General features: G+C 43.5%; 3 non-coding genes across 3 annotated transcripts; all 3 read left to right on the top strand.

Moving 5' to 3' along the window:
* The first annotated feature begins 9607 nt into the window (after positions 1–9607).
* Positions 9608–9680, top strand: TRNAV-CAC (transfer RNA valine (anticodon CAC)). The gene has a single exon. It is a non-coding gene; the product is annotated as a tRNA-Val (tRNA).
* Positions 9681–10036: 356 nt separating this feature from the next.
* Positions 10037–10109, top strand: TRNAV-AAC (transfer RNA valine (anticodon AAC)). Its single transcript has one exon. It is a non-coding gene; the product is annotated as a tRNA-Val (tRNA).
* Positions 10110–12191: 2082 nt separating this feature from the next.
* On the top strand, positions 12192–12264 carry TRNAV-AAC (transfer RNA valine (anticodon AAC)). The gene has a single exon. It is a non-coding gene; the product is annotated as a tRNA-Val (tRNA).
* Positions 12265–18407: the final 6143 nt, after the last annotated feature.

Raw genomic sequence — 18407 nt, 5'->3', positions numbered from 1 at the left:
CGTGCACACTGATGACACATGGATGACATCCGTGCGTCATCAGTGTGACACGTACCGGCGCCTGGGAATCAGCAGTACAGTTCCCTCTGTTCCCCAGCGCCAGGTGCTGAAGGAAGCTCACATCATTGCCGCCTGCTCTACCTGCAATCAGAGAGAGCAACAATGATGGGAGTTGTATTCAGCACCCGCAGTGTACATTGTGTGTAACAAAGAATTAAATTAAAATATTGTAGTGAGCTCCCGCGTCATTTTCATAACCAGCAGAGGGAAATCCGACCACAGGGGGCTAATATTACTAGCCAGGGAAGGGGCCATGGATCCTGACCCCCTCTGAAGCTAATAACATTAGCCCTTAGCGACCCCAGAAAGATGCACCAATTCTGGGGCTTAGCCTCCACTCTTCCCACTTGCCCTGGTGCAGTGGCAAGTGGGGTAGTAAGGTTGGGGTTCATGTCAACCTTGTAATGGCAGCTGCCACGACAGTTATACACATCTTAACACCTAATCCATTGAAGCCATTGTCCCCTGTAAAAAAAAAAACAACCATATCCCTAACCTGTCCAAGGTGGAAAGAATCAACACTGTCCCATGCCGTATTCCAACTGTGCGGCATGTACGGGAGAATGAGCTGCAGCGAGAGCAGGCCCATGAACTGCAGTGACCTCAGTGAGATCACCGCTTCTCACAGTCCTGCGCTGAGCTCAGTGATTTCATCATAGTTCACGGTCAAACTCGGCCATTACACAGTACACAGCAGGGGCACATTTATACAATTATCTCAGCACAGAAACTTTTTTTTTAAACACATCCAATTGTGGAAGTTATTATTATTTCAAGATCTATTAATTAAAACTAAATTTGTTAATGGGACAACCCCTTTAGGTTTTTAGAATTATTCATTAAAAATTATATTGTATTTATATCAGAGTCTCTCCTTGCTGTTAATTTGATTATTTCTGAGAAATCTGTTCCTGTTTAAATAGGTCGGCTGACTATTGCTATAATCTACTTATTTACATACTCCAGGGTATTTGTTTCTATCTTCAGGTCCAGTCTGTTAAATGACCACAGTGTGAATGCGCACCTACTCATTGCACCAACATGTGCTCTGGCTCAATTTTTTTTCTTAGTTTTTGTACTTTCTACAAACAGGGGTGTGGCTCCCCTTATTTTGAGCTGTTCATTTTGCTTATATAGCTTTCCACGGACAGGTGTCTGAACAGTCAGGGATGGTCCTCCTCTGCCCTAATCTATTTTTCCGTCTGCTGAGGTGAACTACAAGATTTAGGTACCGTCCGATTCAGGTACACCTTGTCGTGGTGGGATGGATGTAGTTTACTTTTTTTTTACCAAAACAGTGTTACCTAAGTCCCCTATGTTATCTACATGTAATATTAGGATTTATTTACTTACTGCAGGGTATTTGCTCATTTTGTTTTCATCTTAGGTTCTACAGTGCAAATTTAAACCAGACAGTCATAAAATGCACCAGATTAATCATGGTCCACAGAAGAGGAGAAATCCAGCACGTCCAAACTGCTCCACAGCAGAGTCCAGCCTGCAAGTTGGACCTTTGTCTCAGCTCAAGCGTAAAAACAAAATCATACAGGAGTTTCTGTAGTATAGTGGTTATCACGTTCACCTAACACGCGAAAGGTCCCTGGCTCGAGACCAGGCAGTAACATTTATCAAATTTTTTTTCTTTAACGATCTTTTCAAGACACTTAAGTGACAGCAGCAAGTGCCGATAGAAACTAAGACGTTGTCTCTGCAAAATAAAAAGAGATTGCCGTGTGAGAACAGCTGGTCCTTTAACCCCTTCTCGTTATATGATGTAATTGTACATCACAATTGGGAAGATGTTCCCATAAATAAGATGTACAGGCATGTCATGGTGATCATGTAGGCTCAGGAGTTGAGCCCGCACAATTCCCACCAGGAGCTCAGCTTAACTGATGGTCAAGCAACAATCAGGGCTGTACACTGTGGTCAATAGTGACTGCGGCATTTAGTTGGTTGTGAATGGGAGGGGGCTCCCTCTATCACCCAATTGATCCCTATGCTATGCGATCACAGGGTGCCCGTAGTTGTCATATTTGCTATTGACGTGTCCGGAACACTCGGAGCTATTCATTCTGTAACATTATTTATCCTGTATGGTAAAAAAAATAAATTACATACTAAAAATATAGGCTTTTTATCAAACTGACAAAGAAAACAATGGAGAAAGAGTGATTAAAAAGTCATATAAAAAAAGCAAATAAAAAAATGTTATGTACCCCGACATGCTACCAATAAACCCTTCAACTCAACTCACAATTAACAAATCCCCGCACAGGTCCGTTATCTGTCAATGGGAAAATAGAGGGTTTCCATGTTACCTGTATCTTAAAGGGAAGGTGCTGTAATTTTTAATTTTGTATTATAATTGACTATGTAATCAATTATTTTTAATACAAAATTAAATGTACCACTTTATTCATTTTTTATTTATTCATTTTTACATTAGCCACTGGTGGCTGCCATTTTCATTTGGTGGATGTGTAAGAGTCTAAGCAGGACTTTTACACACCTCACTTATGGCAGCCATGGGCATAAGAAACTGTGGTCGGTCTCCTACCACATCTCTACCATTAGAGGCCGCTCCTCCTGCCTCTAGCTGTGACCTGGGCATATACCCTGGGCTGTCCAGGTCGCAGATGTGGGAGGAGATCGCGGCCATCTTGGTGGAGCCGGCAGTGTAAGCTGCGAGCTGCACTTTCCCTATGTCGTTGCTCGCACTGCTCACTCAGTGCGTACCATGACAGGAGCTACCGGGGAGGAAGTGCTGGGGAGCGGAGGCCCCAGGAGAGTATCTGCAGCAGCTGTGGTGGGGAACGGTGATCTCAGCCTGTCAGCTGTTATCAAAGCTCAACGCTGACATCTTCAGAGCACACAGAACACAGCGCTGTATGGGAGTGTGGAAGTTGAGTAGAAGCGTTTGTTTTTTCTTTGCATTAAATATATGGGGGGCATATACCCAGGGTGGAGGGCCATATACCCAGGAAGGGGGCCATGTACCAGCATAGGAGCATATACCCAGCATGGGGGCCATGTACCAGGATGGGGCATATACCAAGATGGAGGGCCATATACCAGGATGGGGTGGGGTCATATACCAGGATTGAGGGTGAATATACCAGGATGCGCTATATGGGGCCATTATACTGTGGGGCACTATATGATGCCATTATACTGTGGTGCACTATATGATGCCATTATACTGTGGTGCACTATATGGGGCCATTATACTGTGGTGCACTACATGATGCCATTATACTGTGGTGCACTATATGGGGCCATTATACAGAGGACTCAGCAACTCTGATGAGCTGTTTAGTCACTGCTCATCACAGCCGCCGGGTCTCGTGGAGCCCAGCGGGATCCGGAGTGGCTACTGCTATGGCCTATGGAGCGTCATTCTATGAACAAGGCTCCATAGCCTTTGGACATCGGATTCGGGTTTCGTCGTGGGAGCGCCATGGACTACGGCGGACCTGCATGTTTTGTTTTTTTTTTCAAAAATAAATTGGTGAACCAGGGAAAGTGTAAGGGAGTCTTTATTCAAATAAAATGTATTTTTCTGTCTGTGTATTTTTTTCAGTAGTGGGTTAGTAGTGGGGGTATCTGATAGACCCATCTCCATTACTAACCACAGAGCTTGATGCCAGATGTGATATTTGACAATTTACAGCTGTCATCAACCCCAACTATCAGTATCCTGATTGTCAGGCTTTAGGGCAATCTAATGTGATGCGCCAATTCTCAGGCGGCTGTGAGTTGGCATTTTTAGGCTGCAGAGGGCCCAAAAATCAGGGACCTTTCCAGCCTGATAATATAAGTCCGCAGCTGTCTGCTTTACCTTGCCTGGCACCAAAAATATGATAAAAAGGAGGAACAAGGAGCAAAATGGTAAAGAGCAATAGAAATTTTAATAATTAAGTTCAATAAATAAACATCATCACATAGGTAATCTAGTCATAGCATGGAACAACAGAAAAGTGCATACTATCCGGAACACCCAGTACTCAGAAGCTCATAACCCCCAGACCATTGCATTGGGTAAAGGCAAGAAAGATGGGAAAGAGCACGGCAGGCAAAAAAGAAGAAATCAAATATAAACCAGGGGTACACACAATATCCATTTAAGGCAGGAGCCTGCCATAATAACATGTAGCCCTGGTCAGTAAGTAACAAATGCCTTACCAAGAGATAGATGGAGAGCGCTGGGAAGGTGGTAAACCGTGGTAAGAAGGAGCTCCTTAAATGGATATTGTGTGTACCCCTGGTTTATACTTGATTTCTGAGTGATACACTCCACTGAGCTCAATATCTAATCCCATCATGTGATACACTACACTTAGCCCTGTATCTAATCCCAGCATGTGTTACTCTAAGTGTATCTAATCTCAGCACGTGATACACTCCATGTATGTAACCCCAGTTTACGATAAAGCGAGCAGCACCATCTAACAGAATCAGTGCTGCTGGCCGTCCTCAGTGACACTGTACTTGTCAGTATCACTGGCAGTCACCAACAAAATGGCTCCACACTGTGATCCTAAACTTCATTCTTTCTTATCCTTTTAACAACACCCAGAAGGGGAGGAGAAGAGCGACGTCACACAAATGTGAGCAGATCCAGCCCACATTTACTCCAGACATAATGTGAGCTAGTTGTTCTAGGTTTTCATGGCAAATTTCAGCAGCTCCTCCCCCTAAATCTTTTTGATGGCACCTTCCCTTTAAAGATACTGTAAAGTAACATGGATCCTCCTCCCTTAAAAAATCTGTGCACCCAAATCCAAATGTCCCCGCACCTCCCTTCTGAGTGTGCCCAAACTGTAGTTTCTGACAATATTTGGGGTATTGACAAAACCAGGAAAAGTTTGGTAACAAAATACCATATTTTTCAGAATTATAAGAAACACTTTTTCCCCCCAAATTTGGGAGAAAAATGGGGGTGAGTCTTATAATCCGAATGTAGCTTCCTGGCTGTGGTGGAGAGGGGTCACAGGAGGCAGGGTCGTTAAATGACCACAGTGTGAATGCACACCTATACATTGCACACCTGTACTTTATGGCTCAGGAGGGAGTGGAAAGTTTTGAAGAGTCATTTTGGATTGCCGGCTAGTGAAGTGATGAGGGCGGTGAAGTAGACTTGTTTAGACAGATGAAAAGCACAGTTGTAAGTCTTGAGCATGAACTTATAGTGGATGAAGTTTTCTGCTGAAAGTCATTTTCTCCACTGATACTTGGCACACCTTGAGCAAAATGTTTTTGCAGCGTGTGCCAGGGTTAGTCATTTGTGCAGCGACGTTCCGAGTGAACAGGTGCTGCTTCATCCAGGACATTGTGCAGTGTATTATTGTAATGTGACAATGCTGAATCTGAACAGGAGAGGGAGGAGATTGGAGCCAAAGATGTCTGTAGATCAGACCTGGGCAAAGTGCGGCCCGTGGGCCACATCCGGCCCTGTGGCGCCGCCAGCCCCTTCTTCCACCAATCAGCGAGTGAGACAGCTGACGCGATGATGTCATTTCATCACGTCAGCTCAGCTGAGCTGAGCTGGGCACTGCACACCGGAGACAGGAGCAGAGGCACAGCGCCAGGGCAACGGGAAAGCGAGCGAGATGATTATGTGGTGTTTTTTTTCATGGCTATGGGGGTCAGTAGCAGGACATGGGGAGGCTATGGGGGTCAGTTGCAGGACATGAAGAGGCTATGATGGTCAATTGCTGGACATGGGGAGGCTATGGGGGACAGTTGCAGGACATGAAGAGGCTATGAGGGTCAATTGCTGGACATGGGGAGGCTATGGGGGTCAGTTGCTGGTCATGGGGAGGCTATAGGGGTCTCCTGCTGGACATGGGGAAGCTATGGGGGTCTTCATGTTGACCATGGGGAGTCTATGTGAAGGATCATGCTGACCATGGGGAGGCTATGTGGAGGCTCTTACTGTATATAGGGGGCTGTGTGTGTTCTCAAACAGCATATAGGGGATGTCTACATACTCAATTCTGCTCAATATGAAGTGATACAATTAATAATATAGAGTAATTATAATTAATATGTTAATATTAATATTGAGCAGAATTAATTTCAGCCTATTGGTTCGGCTCTCCACAGCAGTCACGGTCTCTCATGTGGCCCCTCTGGAAAATTCATTGCCCAGACCAACACCTCCACCTTGTCTGCTCTCAGGTCTGGTGGTATGTCAAAATTGTAGCTCACCATACGAGATAGCGACAGCGGCGGTTGTGTCTGACTGCTGGATCCAGATTACAGTGAGAGTCAGAAGGTTAAGGGAGTTAGAAACGAAGAACTCTTGGATGTAGGGGAGTTTGTTACATGCTAACCGTGAGTTTCAGATGGCAATCAGTCAGTAGAGCTACAAAAAGTCGCAGTGTATCCCTGGCCTAATGTCTGAAAATATGTGCACGTGTAAACTCTGCACATCATAAATGTTCATTTTTAGGAGTTGTTGGTTTCTTCAAAATCTGAGCCCAGGAACAAAGATATAAAAAAATATAACTAAAAAGAGGTTAGGTCAGCACTACTAATATTTGCAATTAAATTAATGGAGTAGTATATGGAGATGATATCATTGTTTAAGTCCCAAGTCAGTTATATCATAGCCACAGGTAGTGCTCAACAGAAAACTGGCAAATGTGAATAGGAGCAAGGAAAATATCTGGCACTCCCCTCATGGCTAAAAAGTTATTCCTTTATTGCATACCGGAATCACAACTCTTACTTTTGATAGCTGCTGGTTTACACAGATAAAAGGAACCGCAATGGGGACGTCAGTAACCTCAGTTTTTGCTAATATTTTTTGGGAGAAATTTGACGATCAGATGATCTATAATATTAATAATCCATTTTTAAAGTACCTAAAATTGTACCACCGGTTTATAGATGACATATTAATTGTTTGGGCAGGTTATGAGATACAGTTCTTTCAATTTATAAAATATTGAGAAAAAAAAAACTAAAGATAAAAAATGTACATTTTCTTTCAAAAATAGCACATATTAACACCTTACCGACGTGGTGTGTACTAGTACGCATCACGTCGGTACCCCCAGTTCAGCACGGGCTCCAGCGCTGAGCCCGCACTAAACCAGGCACATGTCAGCTGATTTATACAGCTGACATGTGCCCGCAACAGCCGTGGGTGGAATCACGATCCACCCACGGCTGTTAACCAGTTAAATGCCGCTGTCAATCTCTGAAACCATCATTTAACTCGCGCTTCCGGGAAGCGTGTCACTGACTCCGCCCATCGGTGACCTTGTCACGTGATCGCGGGTCACCGATGGGTTGGCATGACAACCTGGGGTCTGCAGCAGACCCCTGTGGTTGACATCTCTAGATTGCTATAAGCGCCGCGCAGTTGTCGGCGCTCATAGCAAGTGAGCATTTCTGCTACACAGAGGCGATCTGATCATCGCCTGTGTGTAACAAACAATCAGATAACTGCAGCTTCTAATCTCCTATGGAGACTATTGAAGCCAGCAGAAAGTGTGAAAAAAATGTTTAAAAAAATATTTAAAAAAAAAAAGATATAAAAGTTTAAATCACCCCCCTTTCGCCACATTCAAAATAAAACAATAAAAAAAAAACACATACATATATTTGGTATCGTCGCGTTCAGAATCGCCCGATCTATCAATATAAAAAAAATAATTAATCTGATCGGTAAAAGGCGTAACGAGAAAAACATTCTAAACTCCAGAATTACGTTTGGTTGCCACAACATTGCAATAAAATGCAATAACGGACGATCAAAACATCGGATCTACCCCACAATGGTATCAATAAAAACGTCAGCTCGGCGTGCAAAAAATAAGCCCTCACCCGGCCCCAGATCCCAAAAAATGGAGACACTATGGGTCTCGGAAAATGGCGACTTTTTTTTTTCTAGCAAACTTTGGATTTTTTTTCCACCACTTAACTAAAAAAGAGCCTATACATGTTTGGTGTCTACGAACTCGTAATGACCTGGAGAATAATAATAGCAGGTCAGGTTTAGCATTCGGTGAACGTGATCAAAAAACCAACAACTGTGGTATTACACTTTTTTTGCAATTTCAACGCACTTGGATTTTTTTTCCCATTTTCCAGTACACGATATGGTAAAACCAGTGTTGTCATTCAAAACTACAACTCTTCCCGCAAAAAATAAGCCCTCACATGGCCATATTGACCGAAAAATAAAAATGTTCTGGCTCTGGGAACAAGGGGAGCAATAAACGAAAACACAAAAACGAAAAATGCTGCGGTCATTAAGGTGTTAAGAATGACTCTACACTGGTTGAAGTTGCATCTGAAAAAACATTCATATCCTTTAGAAGAAGTACTAATTCAAGGAGAGATTTTTATCCAAAACATTACTGAGAGGGAATCAAGAATGCCGTCATTGCAAATATTGTATGCAGTTAATCACTGGTTTGCTTCTCCAAATTGGAGACTTATGGGTTAATGTAGAACAATTTATGACCGGTAGAAGTGATTCAGTAGCCTATTTAGTAAATTCTGAATGCTATTTTTATTATATTGGTAAAATAATTCACCCCATGTTCAAACGTTTTGATGAGCATATGAGATCCTTGGGAACAGGTGTGGGCTCGCCACGATTGATGCAGCACATGTGGCAAGTCCATGGTGGCAATCCACGAGCAATGCAATGTGTGGGAATGGCGCGTGTCAAACCCCTACCATCTGGGGGAGATAGATATATATTATTACAAAAGGAAGAGGAACTTATTTTAAGATTGGAAGCTTTGGGACCGCTAAGGTTAAATGAGAGAAACTATATAAGTCCCTTTCTAAAAGAGGTGAAAACGTTTTTCTAATGCATTTGTGAATTGTCTAGGTAAATTGTGTTACTATTTAATTTTTTGTTTTTTTTACATGGGTCCACTCACCTTGGAAAAAAAAGTTATAAGGGGATTTGGGTGAAGCAAACAACCTGGATGAAGCGCTTGACAGAGTGAAACAGTCAGAGCTCTTATTTCTATCTGTATTCTCCATCCGGAATGCAATAAAGGAATAACTTTTTATCCACGGTGAGTGCTACAGTTTTTCTTTGCTCCTATTCATATAAAAGTCTGAGTCTATTGACTGTAAGCATTTGGGTGTTTCTGTTTCTCTCCTTTTGTAGCTCACCTTGTTTAGTCTTGTTACCCTTTTTTGTAAGCACTCTACTTTTTATAAGAAAGTTTAATAAGTTGGGTCCTTGTTTGCTCTAAAGAATCCAAAACCTTTTTAAAGTTTGCACTTTCTTGACTTTTTGAGAGCAGTGTGTGTTTTTGGGGACTAACCACCCCGTTTACTTGGAGAGTGGTGGCCACTTGTGTATCTGGGGTGTGAGGATTTTGTTGAAGTGTGATTTAGCCTCAATTTTAAGCCTCAATGGAAGGTGAGAGCAGGATTGTGAGGAGCGATGACAATGACAAAAGCACAAGATCAAAAGAAGACATGCGCTGCCACAATACATCAAAGGGAGAAACATCCACATAAACTCTTCACCTGAAACATTTATGTCACCGTGAACAATCAGGAAGTTTCTGTAGTGTAGTGGTTATCACGTTCGCCTCACACGCGAAAGGTCCCCGGTTCGAAACCGGGCAGAAACATTTTTTTATAAATATGATCTCACATTGCATAAATTGAACCTCAACACCTTTTCAACAGTCAAACAAATTATATGAACTCTGTTTGCTGGTTTTATTAAATGTACACTTTTAAAGGAGCTAACAAACTTTCAAAAACACAAAGACCTTGATTTGAGGTTACATCTTGATCATTTCTTCTCATCCAATGAATTTTGTTGGAAAACATAATTGTCAGATCATTGCAGAATGATGGTGCAGACACCCCCAGTACCCTACAGCTGTAACTCTGTGCCTCCAGGAAGATCACAGCTGATTTACTCCAGCCTGCAAGTTGGACCTTTGTCCCAGCTGAAGCGTAAAAAAGAAAACCTAAAGGAGTTTCTGTAGTGTAGTGGTTATCACGTTCGCCTAACACGCGAAAGGTCCCCGGTTCGAGACCGGGCAGAAACATTTATTACATTTTTTTTCTTTAACGATATTTTCAAGACATGTGAGTGACAGCAGCAAGTGCCGATAGAAACTAAGACGTTGTCTCTGCAAAAGAAAAAGAGATTGCCGTGTGAGAACAGCTGGTCCTTTAACCCCTTCTCGTTATATGACGTAATTGTACATCATAATTGGGAAGATGTTCTCCAAAATAAGATGTACAGGCATGTCATGGTGATCATGTAGGCTCAGGAGTTGTGCCCGCACAATTCCAACCAGGAGCTCAGATTAAGGCCCTCTACACACATCAGTATCTCTGGTATGAGTGGTGACAGTTTTTCAAACATACCGGAGCCACTTACACACATAGACCCACTCAAATCTACATGTCTGCGCACATGTCAGTGTGTTTCCACGGACCGTGTGTCAGTAGGCAAAACACGCTGACATGTCCGTTTTTTGAACGCAGCACGGGCCGCAAAATGTCCCACACACGTGCACACTGATGACACATGGATGACATCCGTGCGTCATCAGTGTGACACGTACCGGCGCCTGGGAATCAGCAGTACAGTTCCCTCTGTTCCCCAGCGCCAGGTGCTGAAGGAAGCTCACATCATTGCCGCCTGCTCTACCTGCAATCAGAGAGAGCAACAATGATGGGAGTTGTATTCAGCACCCGCAGTGTACATTGTGTGTAACAAAGAATTAAATTAAAATATTGTAGTGAGCTCCCGCGTCATTTTCATAACCAGCAGAGGGAAATCCGACCACAGGGGGCTAATATTACTAGCCAGGGAAGGGGCCATGGATCCTGACCCCCTCTGAAGCTAATAACATTAGCCCTTAGCGACCCCAGAAAGATGCACCAATTCTGGGGCTTAGCCTCCACTCTTCCCACTTGCCCTGGTGCAGTGGCAAGTGGGGTAGTAAGGTTGGGGTTCATGTCAGCCTTGTAATGGCAGCTGCCACGACAGTTATACACATCTTAACACCTAATCCATTGAAGCCATTGTCCCCTGTAAAAAAAAAAAACAACCATATCCCTAACCTGTCCAAGGTGGAAAGAATCAACACTGTCCCATGCCGTATTCCAACTGTGCGGCATGTACGGGAGAATGAGCTGCAGCGAGAGCAGGCCCATGAACTGCAGTGACCTCAGTGAGATCACCGCTTCTCACAGTCCTGCGCTGAGCTCAGTGATTTCATCATAGTTCACGGTCAAACTCGGCCATTACACAGTACACAGCAGGGGCACATTTATACAATTATCTCAGCACAGAAACTTTTTTTTTAAACACATCCAATTGTGGAAGTTATTATTATTTCAAGATCTATTAATTAAAACTAAATTTGTTAATGGGACAACCCCTTTAGGTTTTTAGAATTATTCATTAAAAATTATATTGTATTTATATCAGAGTCTCTCCTTGCTGTTAATTTGATTATTTCTGAGAAATCTGTTCCTGTTTAAATAGGTCGGCTGACTATTGCTATAATCTACTTATTTACATACTCCAGGGTATTTGTTTCTATCTTCAGGTCCAGTCTGTTAAATGACCACAGTGTGAATGCGCACCTACTCATTGCACCAACATGTGCTCTGGCTCAATTTTTTTTCTTAGTTTTTGTACTTTTTACAAACAGGGGTGTGGCTCCCCTTATTTTGAGCTGTTCATTTTGCTTATATAGCTTTCCACGGACAGGTGTCTGAACAGTCAGGGATGGTCCTCCTCTGCCCTAATCTATTTTTCCGTCTGCTGAGGTGAACTACAAGATTTAGGTACCGTCCGATTCAGGTACACCTTGTCGTGGTGGGATGGATGTAGTTTACTTTTTTTTGACCAAAACAGTGTTACCTAAGTCCCCTATGTTATCTACATGTAATATTAGTATTTATTTACTTACTGCAGGGTATTTGCTCATTTTGTTTTCATCTTAGGTTCTACAGTGCAAATTTAAACCAGACAGTCATAAAATGCACCAGATTAATCATGGTCCACAGAAGAGGAGAAATCCAGCACGTCCAAACTGATCCACAGCAGAGTCCAGCCTGCAAGTTGGACCTTTGTCCCGGCTCAAGCGTAAAAACAAAATCAAACAGGAGTTTCTGTAGTGTAGTGGTTATCACGTTCACCTAACATGCGAAAGGTCCCTGGCTCGAGACTGGGCAGAAACATTTATCAAATTTTTTTTCTTTAACGATCTTTTCAAGACACTTAAGTGACAGCAGCAAGTGCCGATAGAAACTAAGACGTTGTCTCTGCAAAAGCAAAAGAGATTGCCGTGTGAGAACAGCTGGTCCTTTAACCCCTTCTCGCTATATGATGTAATTGTACATCACAATTGGGAAGATGTTGCCATAGATAAGATGTACAGGCATGTCATGGTGATCCTGTAGGCTCAGGAGTTGAGCCCGCACAATTCCCACCAGGAGCTCAGCTTAACTGATGGTCAAGCAACAATCAGGGCTATACACTGTGGTCAATAGTGACTGCGGCATTTAGATGGTTGTGAATAGGAGGGGGCCCCCTCTATCACCCAATTGATCCCTATGCGATGCGATCACAGGGTGCCCGTAGTTGTTATATTTGCTATTGACGTGTCCGGAACACTCGGAGCTATTCATTCTGTAACATTATTTATCCTGTATGGTAAAAAAAATAAATTACATACTAAAAATATAGGCTTTTTATCAAACTGACAAAGAAAACAATGGAGAAAGAGTGATTAAAAAGTCATATAAAACAAGCAAATAAAAAAATGTTATGTACCCCGACATGCTACCAATAAACCCTTCAACACAACTCACAATTAACAAACCCCCGCAGAGGTCCGTCATCTGTCAATGGGAAAATAGAGGGTTTCCATGTTACCTGTAGCTTAAAGGGAAGGTGCTGTAATTTTTAATTTTGTATTATTATTGACTATGTAATCAATTATTTTTAATACAAAATTAAATGTACCACTTTTTTATTTATTCATTTTTACATCAGCCACTAGGGGGCTGCCATTTTCATTTGGTGGATGTGTAAGAGTCTAAGCAGGACTTTTACACACCTCACTTAGGGCAGCCATGGGCATAAGAAACTGTGGTCGGTCTCCTACCGTACCTCTACCATTAGAGGCCGCTCCTCCTGCCTCTAGATGCGACCTGGGCATATACCCTGGGCTGTCCAGGTCGCAGATGTGGGAGGAGATCGCGGCCATCTTTGTGGAGCCCGCAGTGTAAGCTGCGAGCTGCACTTTCCCTATGTCGTCGCTCGCACTGCTCACTCAGTGCGTAACATGACAGGAGCTACCGGGGAGGAAGTGCTGGGGAGCGGAGGCCCCGGGAGAGTATCTGCAGCAGCTGTGGCGGGGAACGGTGATCTCAGCCTGTCAGCTGTTATCAAAGCTCAACGCTGACATCTTCAGAGCACACAGAAGACAGCGCTGTATGGGAGTGTGGAAGTTGAGTAGAAGTGTTTGTTTTTTTCTTTTCATTAAATATATGGGGGCATATACCCAGGATGGAGGGCCTTATACCCAGGATGGAGGGCCATATACCCAGGATGGAGGGCCATATACCCAGGATGGAGGGCCTTATACCCAGGAAGGGGGCCATGTACCAGCATGGGAGCATATACCCAGCATGGGGCCATGTACCAGGATGGGCCATATACCAGGATGGGGTGTGGCCATATACCAGGATTGGATTGAGAGTGAATATACCAGGATGCGCTATATGGGGCCATTATACTGTGGGGCACTATATGGGGCCATTATACAGAGGACTCAGCAACTCTGATGAGCTGTTTAGTTACTGACGTCACTGCTCATCACAGCCGCCGGGTCTTGTGGAGCGCAGCGGTACCTGGAGTGGCTGCTGCTATGGCCTATGGAGCGTCGTTCTCTGAACAAGGCTCCATAGCCTTTGGAAATCGGATTCGGGTATTGTCGTGGAAGCGCCATGGACTACGGCGGACCTGCATGGTTGTTTGTTTTTTTCAAAAATAAATTGGTGAACCAGGGAAAGTGTAAGGGAGTCTTTATTCAAATAAAATGTATTTTTCTGTCTGTGTATTTTTTTCAGTAGTGGGTTAGTAGTGGGGGTATCTGATAGACCCATCTCCATTACTAACCCCAGGGCTTGATGCCAGATGTGATATCTGACAATTCACAGCTGTCATCAACCCCAACTATCAGTATCCTGATTGTCAGGCTTTAGGGCAATCTAATGTGATGTGCCAATTCTCAGGCGGCTGTGAGTTGGCATTTTTAGGCTGCAGAGGGCCCAAAAAACAAGGGACATTCCAGCCTGATAATATAAGTCCGCAGCTGTCTGCTTTACCTTGCCTGGTACCAAAAATAGTGGGGAACCCACCATCGGTTTTTATTTATTTATTTATTAGGGTAAACACCCTTTAGTGCCATATAAAGTGGTGTAATGTGTAACCCCGCTCTGTCCACTTCTATTGGAGTAGTGGTGTAATGTGTGACCACCGCTCTGTCTTCTTCTATGGGAGCAGTGGTGTAATGTGTGACCCCGCTCCGTACACTTTTATAGGAGCAGTGGTGTAATGTGTGACCCTGCTCTGTCTACTTCTATGGGAGCAGTGGTGTAATGTGTGACCCCACTCCATACACTTTTATAGGAGCAGTGGTGTAATGTGTGACCCTGCTCTGTCTACTTCTACGGGAGCAGTGGTTTAATGTGTGACCCTGCTCTGTACACTTCTATGGGAGCAGTGGTGTAATGTGTGAACTCGCTGTCTACTTCTATGGGAGCAGTGATGTAATGTGTGACCCCGCTCCGTACACTTCTATGGGAGCAGTGATGTAATGTGTGACACTGCTCTGTCCACTTTTATGGAAGCAGTGGTGTAATCCTATCCTGAGTGATACACTCCACTGAGCTCAATATCTAATCCCATCATGTGATACACTACACTTAGCCCTGTATCTAATCCCAGCGTGTGTTACTCTAAGTGTATCTAATCTCAGCACATGATACACTCCACGTATGTAACCCCAGCTTACGATAAAGCGAGCAGCACCATCTAACAGAATCAGTGCTGCTGGCCGTCCTCAGTGACACTGTACTTGTCAGTATCACTGGCAGTCACCAACAAAATGGCTCCACACTGTGATCCTAAACTTCACTCTTTCTTATCCTTTTACAAACACCCAGAAGGGGAGGAGAGGAGCGACCTCACACAAATGTGAGCAGATCCAGGCCACATTTACTCCAGACATAATGTGAGCTAGTTGTACACTAGGTTTTCATGGCAAATTTCAGCAGCTGCTCCCCCTAGTGTTTAACCCCTTAAGCCCCGCGGTTGGTTTGCACGTTAATGACCAGGCCAATTTTTACAATTCTGACCACTGTCACTTTATGAGGTAATTACTCTGGAACGCTTCAACGGATCCCCCTGATTCTGAGACTGTTTTTTCGTGACATATTGTACTTCATGATTGTGGAAAAATTTCTTCGATATCACTTGCGTTTATTTGTGAAAAAAATGGAAATTTGGCGAAAATTTTGAAAATTTTGCAATTTTCAAAATTTGAATTTTTAAGCCCTGAAATCAGAGCGATATGTCACACAAAAGAGTTAATAAATAACATTTCCCACATGTCTACTTTACATCAGCACAATTTTGGAACCAAAATTTTTTTTTGTTAGGGAGCTATAAGGGTTAAAAGTTGACCAGCGATTTCTCATTTTTCCAACAAAATTTACAAAACCATTTTTTTAGGGACCACATCACATTTGAAGTCACTTGGAGAGGTCTTTATGACAGAAAATACCCAAAAGTGACACCATTCTAAAAACTGCACCCCTCAAGGTGCTCAAAACCACATTCAAGAACTTTATTAACCCTTCAGGTGCTTCACAGGAATTTTTTGAATGTGGAAGAAAAAAATGAACATTTAACTTTTTTCACAAAAATGTTACTTTAGACCCAATTCTTTTCATTTTCACAGGGGTAACAAGAAAAAATGGACCGCAAAATTTGTTGTGCAATTTCCCCTGGGCACGCAGATACCCAATATTTGGGGAAAAAACACTGTTTGGGCGCACTGTAGGGCTCGGAAGGGAAGGAGCGCCATTTGACTTTTTGATTGTAAAATTTGCTTGAATAATTAGCGGACACCATGTTGCGTTTAGAGAGCCCCTGTGTGCCCAAACATTGGAGCTCCCCCACAAGTGACCCCATTTTGGAAACTAGACCCCCCAAGGCACCTATCAAGATGCATAGTGAGCACTTGCAACCCCCAGGTGCTTCACAAATTGATTCGTAAAAATGAAAAAGTGAAAAAAAAAACACTTTTTCATTGTTACGAATCAATTTGTGAAGCACCTAGGGGTTCCAAGTGCTCACTATGCATCTAGATAGGTGCCTTGGGGGGTCTAGTTTCCAAAATGGGGTCACTTGTGGGGGAGCTCCAATGTTTGGGCACACAGGGACTCTCTAAACGCAACATGGTATCCGCTAACAAATTGAATGGAAAATCGGCTCAAATTGTTAGCGGACACCACATTGCGTTTGGAGAGCCCCTCTGTGCCCAAACTTTGGAGCTCCCCCACAAGTGACCCCATTTTGGAAACTAGACCCCCCAAGGCACCTTTCTAGATGCATAGTGAGCACTTGGAACCCCCAGGTGCTTCACAAATTGATTCGTAATAATGAAAAAGTGAAAAAAAAACACTTTTTCATTTTTACAAATCAATTTGTGAAGCATCTAGGGGTTCCAAGTGCGCACTATGCATCTAGATAGGTGCCTTGGGGGGTCTAGTTTTCAAAATGGGGTCACTTGTGGGGGAGCTCCAATGTTTGGGCACACAGGGACTCTCTAAATGCAACATGGTATCCGCTAACAAATTGAATGGAAAATCGGCTCAAATTGTTAGCGGACACCACATTGCGTTTGGAGAGCCCCTCTGTGCCCAAACTTTGGAGCTCCCCCGCAATTGACCCCATTTTGGAAACTAGACCCCCCAAGGCACCTTTCTAGATGCATAGTGAGCACTTGGAACCCCCAGGTGCTTCACAAATTGATTCGTAATAATGAAAAAGTGAAAAAAAAAACACTTTTTCATTTTTACGAATCAATTTGTGAAGCACCTAGGGGTTCCAAGTGCTCACTATGCATCTAGATAGGTGCCTTGGGGGGTCTAGTTTCCAAAATGGGGTCACTTGTGGGGGAGTTCCAATGTTTGGGCACACAGGGACTCTCTAAATGCAACATGGTATCCGCTAACAAATTGAATGGAAAATCGGCTCAAATTGTTAGCGGACACCACATTGCGTTTGGAGAGCCCCTCTGTGCCCAAACTTTGGAGCTCCCCCACAAGTGACCCCATTTTGGAAACTAGAACCCCCAAGGCACCTTTCTAGATGCATAGTAAGCACTTGGAACCCCCAGGTGCTTCACAAATTGATTCGTAATAATGAAAAAGTGAAAAAAAAAACACTTTTTCATTTTTACGAATCAATTTGTGAAGCACCTAGGGGTTCCAAGTGCTCGCTATGCATCTAGATAGGTGCCTTGGGGGGTCTAGTTTCCAAAATGGGGTCACTTGTGGGGGAGTTCCAATGTTTGGGCACACAGGGACTCTCTAAATGCAACATGGTATCCGCTAACAAATTGAATGGAAAATCGGCTCAAATTGTTAGCGGACACCACATTGCGTTTGGAGAGCCCCTCTGTGCCCAAACTTTGGAGCTCCCCCACAAGTGACCCCATTTTGGAAACTAGACCCACCAAGGCACCTTTCTAGATGCATAGTGAGCACTTGGAACCCCCAGGTGCTTCACAAATTGATTCGTAAAAATGAAAAAGTGAAAAAAAAAACACTTTTTCATTATTACGAATCAATTTGTGAAGCACCTGGGGGTTCCAAGTGCTCACTATGCATCTAGAAAGGTGCCTTGGGGGGTCTAGTTTCCAAAATGGGGTCACTTGTGGGGGAGCTCCAAAGTTTGGGCACAGAGGGGCTCTCCAAACGCAATGTGGTGTCCGCTAACAATTTGAGCCGATTTTCCATTCAATTTGTTAGCGGATACCATGTTGCATTTAGAGTCCCTGCGTGCCCAAACATTGGAGCCCCCCCACAAGTGACCCCATTTTGGAAACTAGACCCCCCAAGGCACCTATCTAGATTCATAGTGAGCACTTGGAACCCCAGGTGCTTCACAAATTGATTCATAAAAATGAAAAAGTGGTTTTTTTTTCACTTTTTCATTTTTACGAATCAATTTGTGAAGCACCTGGGGATTCCAAGTGCTCACTATGCATCTAGATAGGTGCCTTGGGGGGTCTAGTTTCCAAAAT

Source organism: Phyllobates terribilis, unplaced genomic scaffold (genome assembly GCF_046119375.1).
Source record: "Phyllobates terribilis strain yellow unplaced genomic scaffold, ASM4611937v1 Scaffold_11__3_contigs__length_659146591, whole genome shotgun sequence".
In the NCBI taxonomy this organism is placed as follows: Eukaryota; Metazoa; Chordata; class Amphibia; order Anura; family Dendrobatidae; genus Phyllobates; species Phyllobates terribilis.
The sequence above is the reverse complement of the archived record's forward strand: the minus strand, read 5'-3'. Positions and strand labels throughout refer to the sequence as shown.